Here is a 26,974-nt window from a genome sequence, read left to right as displayed (position 1 = left end):
AGTATGATTTAAATCATTTATAGAAGTCTTTGAAAGAAAAATAATATGTATTTTATGTATTTTACTGATAAAATAACCCTCACTTAATTAGAATAACAAGCTGAAGTATTGTGAACTATATATTAAGAATAATTCTTTATAGGCTTTATGAACAGATACGTTTTGAGTGACTCTTGAAGGTTTAGCACCACATCCTCTTTTACCACTGTTTAAAGAATTAATCTTACAGAACAGGTGCGGATGAATTTTGGATAGCTTGAATGGTTTTGTTGTGGTGATTTTTTGAAATAACAGTAAAAAAGTAACCAGTAAATGTCTTTTATTTTTTTTAAGTGCAGCTTCTAAACACTTCAAAAAAAATTACACATAGAAGACAAGTCATTCTGAGGAAATATGCATAGTTTCATGACTATACAACACTATATGGATGATAGAAAATTAAAAAAACTATCATACATCTGATGTCACTCTGTCCCTCTGTCACTGTGGGTAATGTGTGTGTGTTTGTGTGTGTGTGTGTGTGTGTGTATTAAGTGAATTAGGTGTGAAACTATCAGACAGCATTTAGTCTCCAGCGCCAACATTTTACAGAACTGCCACTTTCCTGGAGTCTCAGAATTACAATGTGTCAGGTTCTGAGAGATCTAAGATTCCAAAAAATGATTTAATTAGAATACCATGAAGTATTGTGAAATACTAAATATTAAGACTTTATATATAGGCTTTATGAACCGATTAGAGTGACTCGTGAAGGACCAGCACCACCTCCTCTTGTCTGATGGTTTGAGGAATATTGTGGCGAGTGGGGCGGGGCCGAGAGGCGTGGGAACGAGGAGTGAGGCCAGGTGTAGTGATTGGAGATGAGCTACACCTGAGCCCCACCGCTAGTATCGAGTCCCACGTAGGAGATGGAAGGATATAAAACTGGAGTGACGACCGTGAAGGACGAGAGAGGACCAGGCCTGGGACATTATTTTAATGTGTGTGCTTTTTATTTATGCGCACCAGTCGGCCGTGAGGGGCTGGTGCGCCGTTTTGTATTTATTTTGGATATTAAAGTGCTTTTTGATTGTGCGCCGGTTCCCGCCTCCTTCTTCCCGATGAATATGGAGATTTGTTTATTACAGTGGTGCCGAAGCCCGGGAGAAGGAGGGACGCGCTGCTGAAGATCCCTCGCCGCTGTGGTGAATCCGCGGTGCCCTCGAGCAGGCGAGGTATGTGCCGCCAGGGACGCTCGAGGCGGTGGGCTGGAGCGAGTTGCCGGGGACGGGCGAGCTTGCTGCCGACCGCCCACGACAAGGAGGGGCGGCTGCCGTCCGTGAGGGAGCGGAGGAGTCGGCGCCGTTCGCCAGGGGGCCGGAGCCTGCCGCCTCCGTGACGGAATCCGGAGGGGCAGGGAACGGGGGACTCCTGCCGCTGCCCAAAATCGGAGGAGCCGTCGCCGTCCATCGGGCGGCGGAGGAGTGTCGCGCCGTCCGCCGAGGGCCGTCCAGTGCCACCGCCAGGCACCGCGGAGGAGATCACCCAGCTGGTGGAGGGCCGAGCAGCAGTGCGTCTGGGAACCGGATTTTTTTTTTTTTTTTTCCTCTCTCCCCTCTCTCGTCCTTGTCGCTCCTCCTTCCATCTCCTTTTCTCTCGCCTCGTCTGTCCTACCCCCAGGTTCCTGCAGGTCCCCGTGAGCGGTCCCCCCCGGAGGGAAGGGGGGGGGGGAGTAGAGCGCAGTCTCGAGGGTACCCCCCGGCCTGCGAGGGGCGATGGGGGTATGTGGCGAGTGGGGCGGGGCCGAGAGGCGTGGGAACGAGGAGTGAGGCCAGGTGTAGTGATTGGAGATGAGCTACACCTGAGCCCCACCGCTAGTATCGAGTCCCACGTAGGAGATGGAAGGATATAAAACTGGAGTGACGACCGTGAAGGACGAGAGAGGACCAGGCCTGGGACATTATTTTAATGTGTGTGCTTTTTATTTATGCGCACCAGTCGGCCGTGAGGGGCTGGTGCGCCGTTTTGTATTTATTTTGGATATTAAAGTGCTTTTTGATTGTGCGCCGGTTCCCGCCTCCTTCTTCCCGATGAATATGGAGATTTGTTTATTACAGTGGTGCCGAAGCCCGGGAGAAGGAGGGACGCGCTGCTGAAGATCCCTCGCCGCTGTGGTGAATCCGCGGTGCCCTCGAGCAGGCGAGGTATGTGCCGCCAGGGACGCTCGAGGCGGTGGGCTGGAGCGAGTTGCCGGGGACGGGCGAGCTTGCTGCCGACCGCCCACGACAAGGAGGGGCGGCTGCCGTCCGTGAGGGACCAGAGGAGTCGGCGCCGTTCGCCAGGGGGCCGGAGCCTGCCGCCTCCGTGACGGAATCCGGAGGGGCAGGGAACGGGGGACTCCTGCCGCTGCCCAAAATCGGAGGAGCCGTCGCCGTCCATCGGGCGTCGGAGGAGTGTCGCGCCGTCCGCCGAGGGCCGTCCAGTGCCACCGCCAGGCACCGCGGAGGAGATCACCCAGCTGGTGGAGGGCCGAGCAGCAGTGCGTCTGGGAACCGGATTTTTTTTTTTTTTTTTCCTCTCTCCCCTCTCTCGTCCTTGTCGCTCCTCCTTCCATCTCCTTTTCTCTCGCCTCGTCTGTCCTACCCCCAGGTTCCTGCAGGTCCCCGTGAGCGGTCCCCCCCGGAGGGAAGGGGGGGGGGGGAGTAGAGCGCAGTCTCGAGGGTACCCCCCGGCCTGCGAGGGGCGATGGGGGTATGTGGCGAGTGGGGCGGGGCCGAGAGGCGTGGGAACGAGGAGTGAGGCCAGGTGTAGTGATTGGAGATGAGCTACACCTGAGCCCCACCGCTAGTATCGAGTCCCACGTAGGAGATGGAAGGATATAAAACTGGAGTGACGACCGTGAAGGACGAGAGAGGACCAGGCCTGGGACATTATTTTAATGTGTGTGCTTTTTATTTATGCGCACCAGTCGGCCGTGAGGGGCTGGTGCGCCGTTTTGTATTTATTTTGGATATTAAAGTGCTTTTTGATTGTGCGCCGGTTCCCGCCTCCTTCTTCCCGATGAATATGGAGATTTGTTTATTACAAATATATCTTCCAGAATCCAGGATTAAGATTTAGGAGCTCATTTTTATTCCACCTCCTTTCCTGAAAGTCTGTTTTGCAGAATTGACTAAAAATTAATCTTCACATTAATTCCTAATTATTTTGCAATTCTTTTTGTCAGTTCTTCTTGACCTGTTTTTTTCTTCTTCTTTTCTGACCTCATGACCCAGTCAGCATTTTTGTACAATGGTCAAGTCTTAACTTATCAATTTCTGTATTGCATTTGGGTTTGATATTTCTCATGGGTATTTCATAATTTTCGACTTTGAGTTAAAACAGTTTGAGTTAAAACTCTTTTTTAGCGCATTTCATCTGTAAAAGAAAACATGCCTTATAATTCTGCACACATGAATATAAGGAGTTTTTCTCTTCCAGCTTTCCTGGACTATTGTATAGCACTCATAAATGATTAAATAAAAAATAATGGTAGTTATTAAGATTGATATGGTTTGGAATTGGTAAAATGTGCTTTGAAAAAAATCACAATAAAACAATGTTTTAATGTTTAAGTTTGGAATATTAACTGACATGAATGAATGCTATATAAATATTGTTCATGTTAACATAATGTTTATCAATGAAATCTTATTGTAAAGTGTTACTAAATAAATAAATAAATATATATATATATATATATATATATATATATATATATATATATATATATATATATATATATATATATTGTTCTGGGAATGTGATGTTAAAGTCTAGATGATTCGGATTAACCCTTTAACTGCCATATCCTTTAAAACCTCACTGCCAGAGGGATATTGTGAATGCATGTGCCCGCTGGGCACAGTTTACCTGATGCCACCGGGGTGGCGATGGCATTGGTGGCTTGAGCCCGCCATCGCTGCTTGCAGCTATATTTAGGGCTCAAGCCTGGAGGGCGAGAGCCCTATTGTTTTCCTTAGGATTATTTTTTATTATTATTATTATTATTATTATTTTTTTCTAACGTTACGGGGGCTTTTGGGGTCCTTAACATGCTCGAAAACTCTTGAAAATTGGCACACAGATTGGAACCTGCGGCCATTAGGGTCGGGCAGAGACTGATACACGGGCGTGGCACAGGGGCTCTACAGCGCCCCCTGGAATACTGAGGGCCATATATCATACATACTTGCACGTAGACACATGAAACTCGGTACACATGTAGATCTCATTAAACCAAACAACTTTCGTACTGCATGTCATAGGCTCCGCCCAACAGGAAGTTGGCTATTTAGGGTTTATTATTCATATTTTTGGTCAAAGTTGTGGGGGCTTTTGGGGTCCCTAACATACTCAAAAACTCTTGAAAATTTGCACACACTTTGGAATCTGTGCCCTTTAGGAGCCTGCAGAGGCTGGGACCCGGGCGTGGTACAGGGGCTCTACGGCGCCCCCTGGAACACAGTCATAAATGTTGATGTATAGCTCACACATACTTGCACATATTCATATGAAACTCAGTACACATATAGATCTCATTGTGCCGAACAATTTTCGTATTGCATGTCATTGGGCTCCGCCCAACAGGAAGTCAGCTATTTAGAGTTATGTAAACAGCGCATGCTCTGGAATTTGATATACTTGTCATAGGTTTTTTACTCGTTTACCACCAAACTCGGTCAACATGATCTCAAGACATTGGGGATGAAAAATTGCCAGGGGATTTTTGATATCTCGAACGGTTTGCTCGTGGCGAGGCTTTGAAATTATGGCGAGAAATGAGAAACAGGAAGTGTCTAATACCATCCACATACATTTCCTAATTTTAATCAAACTTCATCAGATTATTCATTGTATGATGTCGATCGCATATATGTGACTATTAGGAGTCAAAGTTATAGCGCCACCAAGTGGCAGCAGGAAGTGTGTCATTTTCAAAATGCTTTGAATTCAGCATCTAATTTTTACTCGATTTGCTTCAAACTTCATCAGAATAATGTTAAAACACAGCCGATATAAATCTGCTGGGGGGATATTGATATCTAAAAATATTGTTGCCGTGGCAACATGTCAAACTGGAATACTTCTCAGGTGATTTTGAGGCATATAACATGCTTAGAATTTCATCAAACTCAGAACACATATCAGTATTAGTGACAGCTAGACACTGGCAAAATTTCATAAGAGGGCGTGGAAGAGGCACTCTATAGCGCCACCTTTTGTCAAAAGTGGGGGGGTTAGTTTTAGCTACAGACACCAAACTCAGTACAAAAATTGTTCTTATCAAGACGGACAACTTTCTAATTCACAGTCATCAGCTACGACCAACAGGAAGTCGGCTATTTTGATTTGAATGTGGATTGTTTTTTACATTTAGCTGTGAATTAATGCATACTGCTCAGAGGAGAGTAACACTATACACACCAAACTTGGTGTACATGTTGAAAAAACATTGAGGAACTTAAATTGTGAATGGGTTTTGGATAGCTTGGATGGTTTTGTCGTGGGGATTTTTTAAAATGACAATAAAGATGGAATTATTAATTTTCCTGCATTTTTAAATTCCAAACACTTCAAAACCTTTTTTCATAAAGAAAAAAAGTTATTCTGAGGAAATATGCATAGTTTCATGACTTTACAACACTGTATGGATAACAGAAAATTAAAAAACTGTCAGACATCTCATATCACTCTGTCCCTCTGTTTGAGTGTGTGTGCTTAGACTTCCATTGTCTGAGAGAAAATGCGCCCCTACAGGTGCAGTTACCGGAATAAAAAAGGGAGGAGACTGTCTTTTGGTTTCTCTTTTAAATCGGTTAAAATACAAATAAATACTTGGATTTAATTCACACTGACGAGCTAAACCAACATATATGATTATTATAAGGTCAGGGCTCATTAATAATTGATGTGTGGTCAGTGATACGTGAGAAACACGAGAGATGAATCACCGCTCTGAGCAGGAGCGTGTGGAATGATGAGCTCAGAAAAAAACGAGTTTATTCTTGTTTTATAGCTATTAAAAATAAAGTATTGCAGCGATATCACAGAATTCACCAATTAGAGCACACCAAGAGCTAAATTAAGATGTTTTTGAACTGTTTGTGTGAAAATGAAATATTCGCGGCTGCCTATATGAAATCACTGCCTCCGATCAGCGAGCACAGTGTCACAAGTTCAAAACTAACGAATTTATTCTTGTTTAAGAGCTTTTCAAAATAAATTATTGCCATAAATGCACACAATACATCCATTATAACACAACACGAGCTAAATGCAGGTGTTTGTGACCCGTTTAAGTGCGCAAGACTATTTGAAAGCGCGACTGGCAGAATAACATATATCTCTCGAACTGCAGGATTCTGCCTTTCGTCGTAAGAACGAACACATCACGGACAAGATTATTTCAAAATACATAATAGCTTGGCGAATATAAACGAAAACAGCCACGTGAACATAAACTGTTGAGAAATAAATCTGAAGTGGATCTACTGGATTTTAATATTAAGTGACCGCATATACCAGCTGCTTCTGTCTTCAATTTTAATCTATATAAAAAATTTAACTCATTAATCTTGGCTGCTTTTTTAATGTGTGTACGTATTTATTTATTATTTTGCTCTAACAAGACTTAATCTATATTTAATTAAATCAATTACATTTGATTTTACATTTGATTTGTCCATTTCTGCATCTAAACGCCTAAAAACCTAAAACATGCTCTATTATACTATTGTTAGCAATTTCTTTATCGTCCAATTTATCTGGTGTACACACTTTATTTTCATAATAAACTCGTTTGTTAGATTATACACAGTTATAGTGGTCTATAATAAATATTAACAGGTTTTATTCAAGCTGTTTAGAATGATTGCCATAGGCTAATTTTTTAAAATGTAAATCCCAAAAAAAAAAAAAAAAATGTAAATAAATAAAAAACATTGGAAAAGAATAACTTGTACTTTTTTATACATTTTGTATAGTTTCATAGTTTATGCATTATAGTTATAAAAACAAACAAATTTAGCCACTCACATAGAAATCTTAGGCCTTATCCTTTTCTGACAGTTTTAGGGATTTTTAAAAATCCTAAAAAACCTTATTTGTGCTGCAAATAATAATTTCAAACTAATTTGATACTGACCTCTGACATCCTGTGACATGGTATTTATTTGAATTTACATAATCTCATGGATGTAACAGTAAATCTGTTCAGCTCACAGATCAAGACTAAGCTGTAATGTAAGCAGAACTTTCACAAATGCTTTTAGGTCAATAAAATCATTACAAAACACTTACAAATCATTTAAGGGATTTGATAACACTGTAAAATAATGTCTAATTTGTTAACATTAGCAAATGCATTGATAACACTTTATAATAACTGCACTCATTAGTAAATAGTCAGTTCATGCTTCATAAAACCTTGTCCCAATATTAATAGTCAGTAGTAAGCAGTTTATAAATACAGCTATAAATAGCTCATTTATTAAAAAGGAGAGTAAAGGGTCAGTTATCTTCCTATGAAAAATAAAAAAATAAAAATAAACAAACAACAACACTGATTGATACAGAACTCAGAAATGTTATTGTGGATTTATGATAAACTCAGCCTGTAAATGAATTCATTCTCCTCCAAGAAGACACAAGTAGTTCACACCGAACTTTTTTAACATGAAGCCATATACTGAAGATGTTAAATTGCGAATGGGTTTAGGATACCTTAAATGGTGTGGCCATAGAGATTTATTAAAGTAACATAAAAAAATACCATAGTTATTTTACTATATCTTTAAAATTTTTAATTCCAACTCTTCATAATTTTTTATATACCTAGAAGTCATCATTTGAAGGAAGCACAGTAAGTTTCATAGCTTTATCATTTTCAAGAGCCAGCATAAAATTAAAACTATCATAACATATAAATCAAGCTGGCAATTCTTAGTACCAATAATGGCCACCAGATGGAGCTATAGGATCACTTTTAAATAATTATTGTAGAAACAAGTATGATTTAAATCATTTATAGAAATCTTTCAAAGAAAAATAATATGAATTTTATGTATTTTACTGATAAAATGACCCTCACTTAATTAGAACAACATGCTGAAGTATTGTGAACTGTATATTAAGAATAATTCTTTATAGGCTTTATGGACAGATAAGTTTTGAGTGACTCTTGAAGGATCAGCACCACATCCTCTTTTACCACTGTTTAAAGAATGTATCTTACAGTACAGGTGCGAATGAATTTTGAATAGCTTGAATGGTTTTGTCGTGGTGATTTTTTGAAATAACAGTAAAAAAGTAACCAGTAAATGTCTTTTATTTTTTTAAGTGCAGCTTCTAAACACTTCAAAAAAATGTACACATAGAAGACAAGTCATTCTGAGGAAATATGCATAGTTTCATGACTATACAACACTATATGGATGATAGAAAATTAAAAAACTATCATACATCTGATGTCACTCTGTCCCTCTGTCACTGTGGGTAATGTGTGTGTGTGTGTGTGTGTATGTGTGTGTGTGTGTGTGTGTTAAGTGAATTAGGTGTGAAACTATCAGGGAGCATTTAGTCTCCAGCGCCAACATTTTACAGAACTGCCACTTTCCTGGAGTCTCAGAATTACTCGGTGTCAGGTTCTGAGAGATCTAAGATTCCAAAAAATGATTTGATTAGAATACCATGAAGTATTGTGAAATACTATATATTAAGACTTTATATATAGGCTTTATGAACAGATTAGAGTGACTCATGAAGGACCAGCACCACCTCCTCTTGTCCGATGGTTTGAGGAATATATCTTCCAGAATCCGGGATTAAAATTTAGGAGCTCATTTTTATTCCACCTCCTTTCCTGAAAGTCTGTCTTGCAGAATTGACTAAAAATTAATCTTCACATTAATTCCTAATTATTTTGCAATTATTTTTGTCAGTTCTTCTTGACCTGTTTTTTTTTTTCTTCTTTTCTGACCTCATGACCCAGTCAGCATTTTTGTACAATGGTCAAGTCTTAACTTATCCATTTCTGTATTGCATTTGTGTTTGATATTTCTCATGGGTATTTCATAACTTTCGACTTTGAGTTAAAACAGTTTGAGTTAAAACTCTTTTTTAGCGCATTTCATCTGTAAAAGAAAACAGCCTAATAATTCTGCACACATGAATATAAGGAGTTTTTCTCTTCCAGCTTTCCTGGAATATTGTATAGCACTCATAAATGATTAAATAAAAAATAATGGTAGTTATTAAGATTGATATGGTTTGGAATTGGTAAAATGTGCTTGGAAAAAAATCACAATAAAACAATGTTTTAATGTTTAAGTTTGGAATATTAACTGACATGAATTAATGCTATATAAATATTGTTCATGTTAACATAATGTTTATAAATGAAATCTTATTGTAAAGTGTTACTAAATATATATATATATATGTTTGGGGAATATATATATATATATATTGTTCTGTGAATGTGATTTTAAAGTCTAGATGATTCGGATTAACCCTTTAACCGCCATATCCTTTAAAACGTCACTGCCAGAGGGATATTGTGAATGCATGTGCCCGCTGGGCACAGTTTACCTGATGCCACCGGGGTGGCGATGGCATTGGTGGCTTGAGCCCGCCATCGCTGCTTGCAGCTATATTTATTATTATTATTTTTATTTTTTATTAAACCTTCCGGGGTGTTTTGGGGGCCTTAACATGCTCAAAAACTCTTGAAAATTGGCACACACATTGGAATCTGCGGCCATCAGGACGCCGCAGAGGCTGGGACCCGGGCGTGGCACAGGGGCTCTACAGCGCCCCCTGGAAGACAGTCAGAATTCCTGAACCATAGCTCACACACACTTGCATGTATTTATATCAAACTCGGTACACTTATAGATCTCATTGAGCCGAACAACTTTCACACTTTATGTCATAGGCTCCGCCCAACAGGAAGTCAGCTATTCAGGGCTGTTTAAAAAAAGCATGCTCTGGAATTTGAAATACTCCTCTGAGGTTTTCAACCCGTTCGCCACGAAACTCGGTGAACATGATCTCAAGACATTGAGGATGAAAAATTGCGAGGGGATTTTTGATATCTCGAACGGTTTGCCCGTGGCGAGGCATGGAACTTATGGCGAGAAATGAGAAACAGGAAATGTCTAATAACATCCACATACATTTCCTGAATTTGATCAAACTTCATGGGTTTGTTCGTTGTATGATACCGATTGTATATATGTGGCTATTAAGAGTCAACGTTATAGCGCCACCAACTGGCAGCAGGAAGTGTGTCATTTTCCAAATGCTTTGAATTCAGCATCTTATTTTTACTCGATTTACTTAAAACTTCATCAGAATAATGACAAAACACGGCCGATGTAAATCTGTTGTGGGGATATTGATATCTGATATAGTGTTGCCATGGCAACGTGTCAAACTTGAATGTTCTGTTATGGTGAGTTTGAGGCAGACAACAAGCTCAGATTTATATGAAACTCAAAACACATATCAGTATTAGTGATAGCTAGACAATGGCAAAAGCTTTTAAAAGGGCGTGAAGGAGGCACTCTATAGCGCCACCTTTTGTCAAAAGTGGGGGGGTTAGTTTTAGCTACAGACACCAAACTTGGTACATAAATTGTTCTTTTCAAGACGGACAACTTTCTAATTCACAGTCATCAGCTACGATCAACAGGAAGTCGGCTATTTTGATTTGAATGTGTATTTTTGAGATTTTACAGTTGTGAATTAATGAATACTCCTCACAGGGGAAGTACACTATACACACCAAACGTTGTCTACATGAAGAAAAAACATCGAGGAACTTAAATTGCGAACAGATTTTGGTTAGCTTGAACGGTTTTGTCGTGGTGATTTTTTGAAATGACAGTAAAAAGTGAAACATTAATCGTCTTGTATTTTTAAATTGCAGCTTCCAAACCTTTAAAAAACATTTTTAATTTAGAAAACCAGTGATTCTGAGGAAATATGCATAGTTTCATGACTTTACAGCACTGTATGATTAAAAGAAAATTAAAAAACTGTCAGACATCTGATCTCACTCTGTCACTCTGTGTGCTGACTCTGTGTGTGTGTGTGAGTGTGAGTGGGGGAGGGGTGTGAGCTGAGTGGCAGACAGACAGAGAGAGAGAGAGAGAGAGACTTAAACATCTCTTTAATCACCAGAAAAAAAACTGTATTTTAAATAGTTATTTTTTTGTTGTTGCTGCTAATTGTGCTGTTATCATTACATCTTAAGAAATATCTTAGGCCTTATCCTTTTCTGACAGTTTCAGGGATTAAAAAAAATCCTAAAAAACCTTATTTGTGCTGCAAATAATAATTTCAAACTCATTTGATACTGACCTCTGTCACCCTGTGACATGACATTTATTTGAATTTACATAATCTCAAGGATGTAACAGTAAAACTGTTCAGCTCACAGATGAAGACTAAGCTTTAATGCAAGCAGAACTATTTCACAAATGCTTATAGGTTAATGAAATCATAACAAAACACTTTTAAATTATTTAAGGATTTGGTAACACTTTAAAATAATGTCTCAATTGTTAACATTAGTAAATGCATTGGTAACACTTCATAATAGCTGCAATTCTTAGCTAAGCATTAGTAAATAGTCAGTTCATGCTTTATATAGCCTTCTCCCAAAATTAATATTTTAGTAAGCATTTTATAAATACAGCTATAATTAAATTGTTCATGGTTTATATGCACATTTATTTTGAGGAGATTAAAGGCTGTAATCTCCCTAAAAAAAATGTAAAATAAAAAAATAAAATAAACAAACACAGAACTCATAAATATTTATTTCAAGATGCAATAAAAGAAAACTGTACACTTGAATTTATATATATATATATATATATATATATATATATATATATATATATATATATATATATATATATATATATATATACACACAATTGCATAAGTTTATATTTAAAAATGTTTAGCAAGTGTACAGCTAATAATAATAATAATGCATTTTATTTAGTTTTAGCTACAGACACCAAACTCGGTACTTAAATTGTTCTTATCAAGACGGACAACTTTCTAATTCACAGTCATAAGCTACGATCAACAGGAAGTCAGCTATTTTGATTTGAATGTGTATTTTTGAGATTTTACAGTTGTGAATTAATGCATACTCCTCACATGGGAAGTACACTATACACACCAAACTTTGACTACATGAAGAAACAACATCGAGGAACTTAAATTGCGAACGGATTTTGGTTAGCTTGAACGGTTTTGACGTGGTGATTTTTTGAAATGACAGTAAGAAGGGAAACATTAATTGTATTGTATGTCTAAATTGCAGCTTCCAAACACTTCAATGCATGTTTTCATACAGAGATCAAATCATTATGAGGAAATATGCATAGTTTCATGACTTTACAACACTGTATGGATAAAAGAAAAGAAAAAAACTGTCAGACTTCTCAACTGACATGATCTCACTCTGGCCACTCCGTCTGTGTGAGGAAAGGGAGGGGGAGAGGGAGGGGGAGTGTGAGTGTGAGGGGGTTGGTGACTGTGAATCTTTGGTGACTGACAGTGTGTGTGGATTGTAGGGAGGGGCTGTCTGGCAGAGAGAGAGAGAGAGAGAGAGAGAGACCTAATCATTCCTTTAATAATCAGGAAAAAAAAATCTATATTTTAAATTGTTATTGTTTTTGTTGTTGCTAATGGTGGTGTTTTTTTCCTTTCATTACAGGTTAAGAAATATCTTAGGCCTTATCCTTTTCTGACAGTTTTTGGGATTTAAAAACATCCTAAGAAGCCTTATTTGTGCTGCAAATTATAATTTCAAACTCATTTGATACTGACCTATGACAACCTGTGACGTGACATGACATTTATTAATCTCATGGATGTAACAGTAAAACTCTTCAACTGACAGATTAAGCTGCAATGCAAGCAAAACTATTTCACAAATGCTTATAGGTCATTAAAATCATTACAAAACACTAATAAATTATTAAAGGGTTTGGTAACACTGTATAATAATGTCTAATTTGTTAACATTAGTAAATGCATTGGTAACACTTTATAATAACTGCACTCATTAGCTAAGCATTAGTAAATAGTTCATGATTATAAAGCCTTTTCCCTTAATAATAGTCATTATTAAGCAGGAATACATCTCTAATTACATTGTTCTTGGTTTAAAAGCACATATATTACAAAGGAGATTAAAGTTTCAGTTGTCTTATAAAATAAATCAATAAACACAACCCAGTTTGATTCAGAATTCAGAAATATTTATTTCAAGATGCAATAAAAGGCAACTGTACACTTGAAAAGGTTTTGAGCGATTCTTGAAGGACTAGCATCACCTTCACTTGTACGATGGTTTGAGGAATATATCTTCCAGATAGTACCGCCGCTCCCTATATGCAGAGTATGCAGTCTTCGTAGAGCACCAACTCCCAGAGGGGGCACCAGTTGCTCAAAAAAAACAAAACAAATATGCGCCATTCTCCCATCCGCGTTCGCGACCACTCAATAGCATTTGAGAAGAAAGACTTGTAGTCACAAAACAATTGTAATGTGTTCATATAGGTGTCAGCTACAATGCACACCTTATACATTTTTTATACATTTTAAAATAAAGTGTTACTAAAGTTATATATATTGTTCTGTGTATGTGATTTCAAAGTCTAGATTGGTCGGATTAACCCTTTAACTGCCACATCCCTTAAAACTTGATTGTCAGAGGGTTACTGTAAATGCTTATGCCCGCTGGGCACAGTTTTCCCGATGCCACCAGGGTGGCGTTGCACTGATGGCTTGAGCCCGACATCGCTGCTTGCAGCTATATTTATTATTATTTTTCTAACGTTACGGGGGCTTTTGGGGCCCTTAACATGCTTAAAAAGTCTTGAAAATTGGCACACACATTGGAACCTGCGGCCACTAGGGCCGGGCAGAGACTGATACACGGGCGTGGCACAGGGGCTCTACAGCACCCCCTGGAATATGGAGGGCCATATATCATACATACTTGTACGTAGACATACGAAACTCGGTACACATATAGAACTCATCAATATAAACAACTTTCGTATTGCATATCATAGGCTCCGCCCAACAGGAAGTTGGCTATTTAGGATTTATTATTCATATTTGTCGTCAAAGTTGTGGGGGCTTTTGGAGTCCTTAACATACTCAAAAACTCTTGAAAATTTGCACACACCTTTGGATCTGTGGCCTTTAGGAGCCTGCAGAGGTTGGGACCCGGGCGTGGCACAGGGGCTCTACGGCGCCCCCTGGAACACAGTCATAAATATTGATGTATAGCTCACACATACTTGCACGTATAAATATGAAACTCAGTACACATATAGATCTCATCGTGGCGAACAACTTGCGTATTGCATGTCATAGGCTCCGCCCAACAGGAAGTCAGCTATTTAGAGTTATGTAAAAAGCGCATGCTCTGGAATTTGATATACTTGTCATAGGTTTTTTACTCGATTGCCACCAAACTCGGTCAACATGATCTCAAGACATTGGGGATGAAAAATTGCCAGGGGATTTTTGATATCTCGAACAGTTTGCTCGTAGCGAGGCGTTGAATTTATGGCGAGAATTGAGAAACAGGAAGTGTCTAATACCATCCACATACATTTCCTAATTTTAATCAAACTTCATCAGATTATTCATTGTATGATGTCGATCGCATATATGTGACTATTAGGAGTCAAAGTTATAGCGCCACCAACTGGCAGCAGGAAGTGTGTCATTTTCAAAATGCTTTGAATTCAGCATCTTATTTTTACTCAATTTGCTTCAAACTTCATCAGAATAATGTTAAAACACAGCCGATATAAATCTGCTGGGGGGATATTGATATCTAAAAATATTGTTGCCGTGGCAACATGTCAAACTGGAATAATTCTCAGGTGATTTTGAGGCATATAACATGCTTAGAATTTCATCAAACTCAGAACACATATCAGTATTAGTGACAGCTAGACACTGGCAAAAGTTCATAAGAGGGCGTGGAAGAGGCACTCTATAGCGCCACCTTTTGTCAAAAGTGAGGGGGTTAGTTTTAGCTACAGACACCAAACTCAGTACAAAAATTGTTCTTATCAAGACGGACAACTTTCTAATTCACAGTCATCAGCTACGACCAACAGGAAGTCGGCTATTTTGATTTGAATGTGGATTGTTTTTTACATTTAGCTGTGAATTAATGCATACTGCTCAGAGGAGAGTAACACTATACACACCAAACTTGGTGTACATGTTGAAAAAACATTGAGGAACTTAAATTGTGAATGGGTTTTGGATAGCTTGGATGGTTTTGTTGTGGTGATTTTTTTAAATGACAATAAGGATGGAATTATTAATTTTCCTGCATTTTTAAATTCCAAACACTTCAAAACCTTTTTTCATACAGAAAAAAAGTTATTCTGAGTAAATATGCATAGTTTCATGACTTTACAACACTGTATGGATAACAGAAAATTAAAAAACTGTCAGACATCTCATATCACTCTGTCCATCTGTTTGAGTGTGTGTGCTTAGACTTCCATTGTCTGAGAGAAATAGCGCCCCTACAGGTGCAGTTACCGGAATAAAAAAGGGAGGAGACTGTCTTTTGGTTTCACTTTTAAATCGGTTAAAATACAAATAAATACTTGGATTTAATTCACACTTACAAGCTAAACCAACATATATGATTATTATCAGGTCAGGGCTCATTAATAATGGATGTGTGGTCAGTGATACGTGAGAAACACGAGAGATGAATCACCGCTCTGAGCAGGAGGTGTGGAATGACGAGCTCAGAAAAAAACAAGTTTATTCTTGTTTTATAGCTATTAAAAATAAAGTATTGCAGCGATATCACACAATTCACCAATTAGAGCACACCAAGAGCTAAATTAAGATGTTTTTGAACTGTTTGTGTGAAAATGAAATATACGCGGCTGCCTATCTGAAATCACTGCTCCGATCAGCGCGCACAGTGTCACAAGTTCAAAACTAACGAATTTATTCTTGTTTAAGAGCTTTTTTAAATAACTTATTGCCATAAATGCACACAATACATCCATTATAACACAACACGAGCTAAATGCAGGTGTTTGTGACCCGTTTAAGTGTGCAAGACTATTTGAAAGCGCGACTGGCAGAATAACATGTATCTCTGGAGCTGCAGGATTCTGCCTTTCGTCGTAAGAACGAACACATCACAGACAAGATTATTTCAAAATACATAATAGCTTGGCTAATATAAACGAAAACAGCCACGTGAACATAAACTGTTGAGAAATAAATCTGAAGTGGATATACTGGATTTTAATATTAAGTGACCGCATATACCAGCTGCTTCTGTCTTCAATTTTAATCTATATAAAAAATTAAACTCATTCATCTTGGCTGCTTTTTTAATGTGTGTACGTATTTATTTATTATTTTGCTCTAACAAGACTTAAATCTATATTTAATTAAATCAATTACATTTTATTTTAAATTTGATTTGTCCATTTCTGCATCTAAACGCCTAAAAACCTAAAACATGCTCTATTATACTATTGTTAGCAATTTCTTTATCGTCCAATTTATCTGGTGTACACGCTTTTATTTTCATAATAAACTTGTTTGTTAGATTATACACAGTTATAGTGGTCTATAATAAATATTGACAGGTTTTATTCAAGCTGTTTAGAATGATTTCCGAAGGCTAATTTTTTAAAATGTAAATCCCCCAAAAAAAAAAAAAAAAAAAAACAAAAAAAAAATTAAATAAATAAAAAACATTGGAAAATAATAACTTGTACTTTTTTATACATTTTGTATAGTTTCATAGTTTATGCATTATAGTTATAAAAACAAATAAATTTAGCCAGTCACATAGAAATCTTGGGCCTTATCCTTTTCTGACAGTTTTAGGGATTTTTAAAAATCCTAAAAAACCTTATTTGTGCTGCAAATAATAATTTCAAACTAATTTGATACTGACCTCTGACATCCTGTGACATGATATTTATTTGAATTTACATAATCTCATGGATGTAACAGTAAATCTGTTCAGCTCACAGATCAAGACTAAGCTGTAATGCAAGCAGAACTTTCACAAATGCTTGTAGGTCAATAAAATCATTACAAAACACTTACAAATCATTTAAAGGATTTGATAACACTGTAAAATAATGTCTAATTTGTTAACATTAGCAAATGCATTGATAACACTTTATAATAACTGCACTCATTAGTAAATAGTCAGTTCATGCTTCATAAAGCCTTGTCCCAATATTAATAGTCAGTAGTAAGCAGTTTATAAATACAGCTATAAATAGCTCATTTATTAAAAAGGAGAGTAAAGGGTCAGTTATCTTCCTATGAAAAATAAAAAAATAAAAATAAACAAACAACAACACAGATTAATACAGAACTCAGAAATATTATTGTGGATTTATGATAAACTCAGCCTGTAAATGAATTCATTCTCCTCCAAGAAGACACAAGTAGTTCACACCAAACTTTTTTAACATGAAGCCATATACTGAAGATGTTAAATTGCGAATGGGTTTAGGATACCTTAAATGGTGTGGCCATAGAGATTTATTAAAGTAACATAAAAAAATACAATAGTTATTTTACTATTTCTTTAAAATTTTTAATTCCAACTCTTCATAATTTTTTATATACGTAGAAGTCATCATTTGAAGGAAGCACAGTAAGTTTCATAGCTTTATCATTTTCAAGAGCCAGCATAAAATTAAAACTATCATAACATATAAATCAAGCTTGCAATTCTTAGTACCAATAATGGCCACCAGATGGAGCTATAGGATCACTTTTAAATAATTATTGTAGAAACAAGTATGATTTAAATCATTTATAGAAATCTTTCAAAGAAAAATAATATGTATTTTACTGATAAAATGACCCCCACTTTATTAGAATAACAAGCTGAAGTATTGTGAACTGTATATTAAGAATAATTCTTTATAGGCTTTATGGACAGATAAGTTTTGAGTGACTCTTGAAGGTTCAGCACCACATCCTCTTTTACCAGTTTAAAGAATGTATCTTACAGTACAGGTGCGAATGAATTTTGAATGGCTTGAATGGTTTTGTCGTGGTGATTTTTTGAAATAACAGTAAAAAAGTAACCAGTAAATGTCTTTTATTTTTTTAAGTGCAGCTTCTAAACACTTCAAAAAAATGTACACATAGAAGACAAGTCATTCTGAGGAAATATGCATAGTTTCATGACTATACAACACTATATGGATGATAGAAAATTAAAAAACTATCATACATCTGATGTCACTCTGTCCCTCTGTCACTGTGGGTAATGTGTGTGTGTGTGTGTGTGTGTGTGTGTGTGTGTGTGTGTGTGTCTGTGTGTGTGTGTGTGTGTGTGTGTGTGTGTTAAGTGAATTAGGTGTGAAACTATCAGGGAGCATTTAGTCTCCAGTGCCAACATTTTACAGAACTGCCACTTTCCTGGAGTCTCAGAATTACAATGTGTCAGGTTCTGAGAAATCAAAGATTCCAAAAAATGATTTAATTAGAATACCATGAAGTATTGTGAAATACTATATATTAAGACTTTATATATAGGCTTTATGAACAGATTAGAGTGACTCGTGAAGGACCAGCACCACCTCCTCTTGTCCGATGGTTTGAGGAATATATCTTCCAGAATCCGGGATTAAGATTTAGGAGCTCATTTTTATTCCACCTCCTTTCCTGAAAGTCTGTCTTGCAGAATTGACTAAAAATTAATCTTCACATTAATTCCTAATTATTTTGCAATTATTTTTGTCAGTTCTTCTTGACCTGTTTTTTTTTTTTTCTTCTTCTTTTCTGACCTCATGACCCAGTCAGCATTTTTGTACAATGGTCAAGTCTTAACTTATCCATTTCTGCATTGCATTTGTGTTTGATATTTCTCATGGGTATTTCATAATTTACGACTTTGAGTTAAAACAGTTTGAGTTAAAACTCTTTTTTAGCGCATTTCATCTGTAAAAGAAAACATGCCTAATGATTCTGCACACATGAATATAAGGAGTTTTTCTCTTCCAGCTTTCCTGGACTATTGTATAGCACTCATAAATGATTAAATAAAAAATAATGGTAGTTATAAAGATTGATATGGTTTGGAATTGGTAAAATGTGCTTGGAAAAAAATCACAATAAAAATGTTTAAGTTTGGAATATTAACTGACATGAATGAATGCTATATAAATATTGTTCATGTTAACATAATGTTTATAAATGAAATCTTATCGTAAAGTGTTACTAAATATATATATATATATATATATATATATACACATATATATATATATATATATATATATATATATATATATTGTTCTGTGAATGTGATTTTAAAGTCTAGATGATTCGGATTAACCCTTTTACCGCCATATCCTTTAAAACCTCACTGCCAGAGGGATATTGTGAATGCATGTGCCCGCTGGACACAGTTTACCTGATGCCACCGGGGTGGCGATGGCATTGGTGGCTTGAGCCCACCATCGCTGCTTGCAGCTATATTTATTATTATTTTTTTTCAAGGTTTCGGGGGCTTTTGGGGCCCTTAACATGCTTAAAAAATCTTGAAAATTGGCACACACATTGGAACCTGCGGCCATTAGGGCCGGGCAGAGACTGATACACGGGCGTGGCACAGGGGCTCTACAGCGCCCCCTGGAATATGGAGGGCCATATATCATACATACTTGGCCGTAGACGTACGAAACTCGGTACACATATAGAACTCATCTATACAAACAACTTTTGTATTGCATATCATAGGCTCCGCCCAACAGGAAGTTGGCTATTTGGGGTTTATTATTCATATTTGTCGTCAAAGTTGTGGGGGCTTTTGGGGTCCTTAACATACTCAAAAACTCTTGAAAATTTGCGCACACTTTGGAATATGTGGCCTTAAGGAGCCTGCAGAGGCTGGGACCCGGGCGTGGCACAGGGGCTCTACGGCGCCCCCTGGAACACAGTCATAAATGTTGATGTATAGCTCACACATACTTGCACATATTCATATCAAACTCAGTACACATATAGATCTCATTGTGCCGAACAACTTTCATATTGCATGTCATAGGCTCCGCCCAACAGGAAGTCAGCTATTTAGAGCTATGTAAAAAGCGCATGCTCTGGAATTTGATATACTTGTCATAGGTTTTTTACTCGATTGCCACCAAACTCGGTCAACATGATCTCAAGACATTGGGGATGAAAAATTGCCAGGTGATTTTTGATATCTCGAACGGTTTGCTCGTGGCGAGGTGTTGAAATTATGGCGAGAATTGAGAAACAGGAAGTGTCTAATACCATCCACATACATTTCCTGATTTTAATCAAACTTAATCAGATTATTCATTGTATGATGTCAATCGCATATATGTGACTATTAGGAGTCAAAGTTATAGCGCCACCAACTGGCAGCAGGAAGTGTGTCATTTTAAAAAAGCTTTGATTTCAGCATCTTATTTTTACTTGATTTGCTTCAAACTTCATCAGAATAATGTTAAAACACAGCCGATATAAATCTGCTGGGGGGATATTGATATCTAAAAATATTGTTGCCGTGGCAACATGTCGAACTTGAATATTTCTCAAGTGATTTTAAGGCATATAACATACTTAGAATTTCATGAAATTCAGAACACATATCAGTATTTATGATAACTAGACACTGGCAAAAGTTCATAAGAGGGCGTGGAAGAGGCACTCTATAGCGCCACCTTTTGTCAAAAGTGGGGGGGGTTAGTTTTAGCTACAGACACCAAACTCGGTACAAAAATTGTTCTTATCAAGACGGACAACTTTCTAAATCACAGTCATCAGCTACGATCAACAGGAAGTCAGCTATTTTGATTTGAATGTGGATTTTTTTTTTTACATTTAGCTGTGAATTAATGCATACTGCTCAGAGGAGAGTAACACTTTACACACCATACTTTGTTTACATGATGCCAAAACATTTTAAACAACTTAAATTGCCAATGGATTTTGGATAGCTTGAACGGTTTTGTTGTGGTGATTTTTTTAAATTACATTAAAAATGGAATTATTAATTGTCCTGCACTTTTAAATTCCAAACACTTCAAAACCTTTTTTCATACAGAAAAAAAGTCATTCTGAGTAAATATGGATAGTTTCACGACTTTACAACACTGTATGGATAACAGAAAATTAAAAAACTGTCAGACATCTCATCTCACTCTGTCCCTCTGTTTTAGTGTGTGTGCTTAGACTTCCATTGTCTGAGAGAAATAGCGCCCCTACAGGTGCAGTTACCGGACTAAAAACGGGAGGAGACTCTCTTTTGGTTTCACTTTTAAATCGGTTAAAATACAGATAAATACTTGGATTTAGTTCACACTGACAAGCTAAACCAACATATATGATTATTACCGGGTCAGGGCTCATTAATAATTGATGTGTGGTCAGTGATACGTGAGAAACACTAGAGATGAATCACCGCTCTGAGCAGGAGCGTGTGGAATGACGAGCTCAGAAAAAAACGAGTTTATTCTTGTTTCATAGCTATTAAAAATAAAGCATTGCAGCAATATCACACAATTCACCAATTAGAACACACCAAGAGCTAAATTCAGATGTTTTTGAACTGTTTGTGTGAAAATGAAATATTTGGGGTTGCCTATCTGAAATCACCGCTCCGATCAGCGCGTACAAGGTCACAAGTTCAAAACAAACTAATTTATTCTTGTTTAAGAGCTTTTTAAAATAAATCATTGCCATAAATGCACACAATACACCCATTATAACACACAAGAGCTAAATGCAGGTGTTTGTGACCCGTTTATGTGCGCAAGACTATTTGAAAGCGCGACTGGCAGAATAACATATATCTCTCGAGCTGCAGGATTCTGCCTTTCATCGTAAGAACGAACACATCACGGACAAAATTATTTCAAAATACATAATAGCTTGGCTAATATAAACGAAAACAGCCTAAAAACCTAAAACATATGCTCTATTATACTATTGTTAGCAATTTCTTTATCGTCCAATTTATCTGGTGTACACACTTTTATTTTCACCTATTTACTGAAGCCACTCGCTGCCGGTGATCCCGGGTGCGAGGGCCCGTTCATCGCTGCTTGCAGCTTTAATTAGGGCTCAAGCCTGGAGGGCGAGAGCCCTATTGTTTTCCTTAGGATTATTTTTTATTATTAGGGCTCAAGCCTGGAGGGCGAGAGCCCTATTGTTTTCCTTAGGATTATTTGTTATTATTATTATTATTATTATTATTAGGGCTCAAGCCCAAAGGGCGAGAGGCCTATTGTTTTCCTTAGGATTATTTTTTATTATTATTATTATTATTTTTTTTTTTTTTTTCCAACGTCTCGGGGGCTTTTGGGGCCCTTAACGTGCTTAAAAAGTCTTGAAAATTGGCACACAGATTGGAACCTGCGGCCATTAGGGCCGGGCAGAGACTGATACACGGGCGTGGCACAGGGGCTCTACAGCGCCCCCTGGAATATGGAGGGCCATATATCATACATTCTTGCTCGTAGACGAATGAAACTCGGTACACATATAAATCTCATCAATCCAAACAACTTTTGTATTGCATATCATAGGCTCCGCCCAACAGGAAGTTGGCTATTTAGGGTTTAGTATTCAAATTTTTCGTCAAAGTTGTGGGGGCTTTTGGGGTCCTTAACATACTCAAAAACTCTTGAAAATTTGCGCACACTTTGGAATCTGTGGCCTTTAGGAGCCTGCAGAGGCTGGGACCCGGGCGTGGCACAGGGGCTCTACGGCGCCCCCTGGAACACAGTCAGAAATGTTGATGTATAGCTCACACATACTTGCACATATTCATATGAAACTCAGTACAAATATAGATCTCATCGTGCCGAACAACTTTCGTATTGCATGTCATAGGCTCCACCCAACAGGAAGTCAGCTATTTAGAGTTATGTAAAAAGCGCATGCTCTGGAATTTGAAATACTTGTCATAGGTTTTTTTCTCGATTGCCGCCAAACTTGGTCAACATGATCTCAAGACACTGGGGATGAAAAATTGCCAGGGGATTTTTGATATCTCAAACGGTTTGCTCGTGGCGAGGCGTTGAAATTATGGCGAGAAATGAGAAACAGGAAGTGTCTAATACCGTCCACATACATTTCCTGATTTTAATCAAACTTCATCAGATTATTCGTTGTATGATGTCGATCGCATATATGTGACTATTAGGAGTCAAAGTTATAGCGCCACCAACTGGCAGAAGGAAGTGTGTCATTTTCAAAATGATTTGAATTCAGCATCTTATTATTACTCGATTTGCTTCAAACTTCATCAGAATAATGTTAAAACACAGCCGATATAAATCTGCAAGGGGGATATTGATATCTAAAAAATTGTTGGCGTGGCAACATGTCAAACTGGAATACTTCTCAGGTGATTTTGAGGCAAATAACATACTTAGAATTTCACAAAACTCTGAACACACATCAGTATTTCTGATAGGAACTTAAATTGTGAATGGATTTTGGATAGCTTGAATGGTTTTGCCGTGGTGATTTTTTTAAATGACCTTACAAAGGGAATCATTATTGTATTTTTAAATTGCAGCTTCCAAACACGTCAAAGAATTTTTTCATACAGATGAAAAAGTCATTCTGAGGAAATATGCATAGTTTAACGACTTTACAAAACTGTATGGATAACAGAAAATTAAAAAACTGTCAGACATCTCATCTCACTCTGTCCCTCTGTTTGAGTATATGTGCTTCAGACTTCCATTGTCTGAGAGAAATTGCGCCCCTACAGGTTCAATTCCCGAACTTTTACTTTCACTTTTAAATCGGTTAAAAATACAAATAAATACTTAGATTTAATTCACACTGACAAGCTAAACCAACATATCTGATTATTACCGGTTCAGGGCTCATGGATAAATTATTTCTGGCCAGAGATACGTGAGAAATAGGAGAGATGAATCACCGCTGTGACCACGAGCGTCTGGAGTAAAGAGCTCAGAAAAAACGAATTTATTCCTGTTTTAAAGCTTTTAAAAATAAATTATTACAGCGATATCACACAATCAACCAATTAGAACACACCAAGAGCTAAATTCAGATGTTTTTGAACTGTTTGTGTGAAAATGAAATATTTGTGGCTGCCTATCTGAAATCACGCCTCCGATCAGCGCGTACAGTGTCCAGCTCAAAACAAACGAATTTATTCTTGTTTAAGAGCTTTTTTAAATAAAATATTACCACAAATGCACACAATAAACCCATTGTAACACTACAAGAGCTAAATGCAGGTGTTTGTGACCTGTTTAAGTGCGCAAGACTATTTGAAAGCGAGACTGGCAGAATAACATATCTCTCGAGCTGCAGGTTTCTGTCTTTCGTCGTACGAACGAACACATAACGGACAAGATTATTTCAAAATACATAATAGCTTGGCGAATATAAACGAAAACAGCCACGTGAACATAAACTGGATCTACTGGATTTGAATATTAAAGTGACCACATTTACCACTTGCTTCTGTCTTCAATTTTAATCTATATAAAAAAGGAAACTCATTCGACTTGGCTGCTTTTTTAATGTGTGCGTATTTATTTATTTACCTTTTTATACATTTTGTATAATTTCATAGTTTGTGTATTACAATTATGAAAACAAAAATAAATTTAGCCACTCACATAGAAATAGCTTAGGCCTTAACCTTTTTCTGTCAGTTTTAGGGATTTTTAAAAATCCTAAAAAAAACTTATTTGTGCTGCAAATAATAATTTCAAACTCATTTGATACTGACCTATGACATCCTGTGACATTATATTTATTTGAATTTACATAATCTCATAGATGTAACAGTAAATCTGTTCAGCTCACAGATCAATACTAAGCTGTAATGCAAGCAGAACTTTCACAAATGCTTATGAGTCATTTAAGGATTTGATAACACTGTAAAATAATGTCTAATTTGTTAACATTAGCAAATTCATTGATAACACTTTATAATAACTGCACTCATTAGTAAATAGTCAGTTCATGCTTTATAAAGCCTTGTCCCAATATTAATAGTCAGTAGTAAGCAGTTTATAAATACAGCTATAAATAGCTTGTCCTTGGTTTATAAGCACATTTATTAAAAAGGAGAGTAAAGGGTCAGTTATCTTCCTATGAAAAATAAAAGATAAAAATAAACAAACAACAACACAGATTGATACAGAACTCAGAAATTTTATTGTGGATTTATGATAAAATCAGCCTGTAAATGAATTCATACTCCTCCTCATACTACTCCATACTCCTTTTTCAACATGATGCCAATATACTGAGATGTTAAATTGTGAATGGGTTTAGGATAGCTTAAATGGTGTTGCCATAGAGATTTATTAAAGTAACATAAAAAATACAATAGTTATTTTACTATATCTTTAAAATTTTTCATTCTAACTCTTCATAATTTTTTATATAAGTAGAAGTCCTCATTTGAAGGAAGCACAGTAAGTTTCATAGCTTTATCATTTTCAAGAGCCAGCATAAAATTAAAACTATCATAACTTATAAATCAAGCTTGCAATTCTTAGTACCTATAATGGCCACCAGAGGGAGCTATAGGATTACTTTTAAATAATTATTGGAGAAACGAGTATGATTTAAATCATTTATAGAAATCTTTCAAATAAAATAATATGTATTTTAGGAATTTTACTGATAAAATGACCCTCACTTAATTAGAATAACAAGCTGAAGTATTGTGAACTGTATATTAAGAATAATTCTTAATAGGCTTTATGGACAGATACGTTTTAAGTGACTCTTGAAGGTTCAGCACCACATCCTCTTTTACCACTGTTTAAAGAATTAATCTTACAGAACAGGTGTGAATGAATTTTGGATAGCTTGAATGGTTTTGTCGTGGTGATTTTTTGAAATAATAGTAAAAAAGGAACCAGTAAAAAAAAGTGCAGCTTCTAAACACTTCAAAAAAATGTACACATAGAAGACAAGTCATTCTGAGGAAATATGCATAGTTTCATGACTATACAACATTATATGGATGACAGAAAATTAAAAAACATACATACATCTGATGTCACTCTTTCCCTCTGTCACTGTGGGTAATGTGTGTGTGTGTGTGTGTGTGTTTGTGTGTTAAGTGTGTGTGTGTTAAGTGTGTGTGCTGAGTTTGTGTGAATGTGTGGGAGAGGGGATGGGCTTGGTGTCAGAGAGAGAGAGAGAGAGAGAGAGAGAGAGGGAGACTTAATCATCTCTTTAATCACCAGCAGAAAAAAAAGCAATTTTGTGGTGTTGTTGTTTTTTCATCATTACAGCTTAAGAAATATCTTAGGCCTCAACATCAACTGTTGGTGCTTTATATAGCCTTCTCCCAAAATTAATAGTCATTAGTAAGCATTTTATAAATACAGCTATAATTAAATTGTTCATGGTTTATATGCACATTTATTTTGAGGAGATTAAAGGCTGTAATCTTCCTAAAAAAAATAAAAAAATAAAAATAAAAAAAATAAACAAACACAGAACTCAGAAACATTTATTTCAAGATGCAATAAAAGAAAACTGCACACTATATATACATATATATACAATTGCATAAGTTTATATTTATTTATTTTTTTATCAAGTGTACAGCTAATAATAATAATTATAATAATAATAATAATAATGCATTTTATTTAAGGCGCATTTCAAACCACTCAAGGTCACCGTACAACAAGTAACAACAGTAACAATATTAAAACAAAAAATAACAGCAAATAACAATGTCAATAAAAAACCACAATAATATTAGAATAGCACAACATATTGTGGAATACTATATTGAGACTTTATATATAGGCTTTATGAACAGATAGGTTTTGAGAGATGCTTGAAGTACTAGCATCACCTCCTCTTGTACGACGGTTTGAGGAAT

The 26,974-nt window shown here is 36.7% G+C and overlaps 1 protein-coding gene and 1 long non-coding RNA gene across 2 annotated transcripts in view; both read right to left on the bottom strand.

Moving 5' to 3' along the window:
* LOC127977424 (genetic suppressor element 1-like) overlaps nucleotides 1–26,974 on the bottom strand; it is an 870,445-nt gene that overhangs the window by 698,498 nt on the left and 144,973 nt on the right. The gene's annotated exons all lie outside the window — the stretch shown is intronic.
* LOC127977451 (uncharacterized) overlaps nucleotides 8,653–26,974 on the bottom strand; it is a 31,580-nt gene continuing 13,258 nt past the window's right edge. The window contains exons 2-3 of the long non-coding RNA XR_008158227.1: nucleotides 18,675–18,849; nucleotides 8,653–8,796 (exon numbers count right to left, since the gene is read on the bottom strand). This is a non-coding gene — a long non-coding RNA (uncharacterized LOC127977451). The remainder of the gene's footprint in view (nucleotides 8,797–18,674; nucleotides 18,850–26,974) is intronic.

This window comes from Carassius gibelio, chromosome B18, assembly GCF_023724105.1.
Source record: "Carassius gibelio isolate Cgi1373 ecotype wild population from Czech Republic chromosome B18, carGib1.2-hapl.c, whole genome shotgun sequence".
In the NCBI taxonomy this organism is placed as follows: Eukaryota; Metazoa; Chordata; class Actinopteri; order Cypriniformes; family Cyprinidae; genus Carassius; species Carassius gibelio.
The sequence above is the reverse complement of the archived record's forward strand: the minus strand, read 5'-3'. Positions and strand labels throughout refer to the sequence as shown.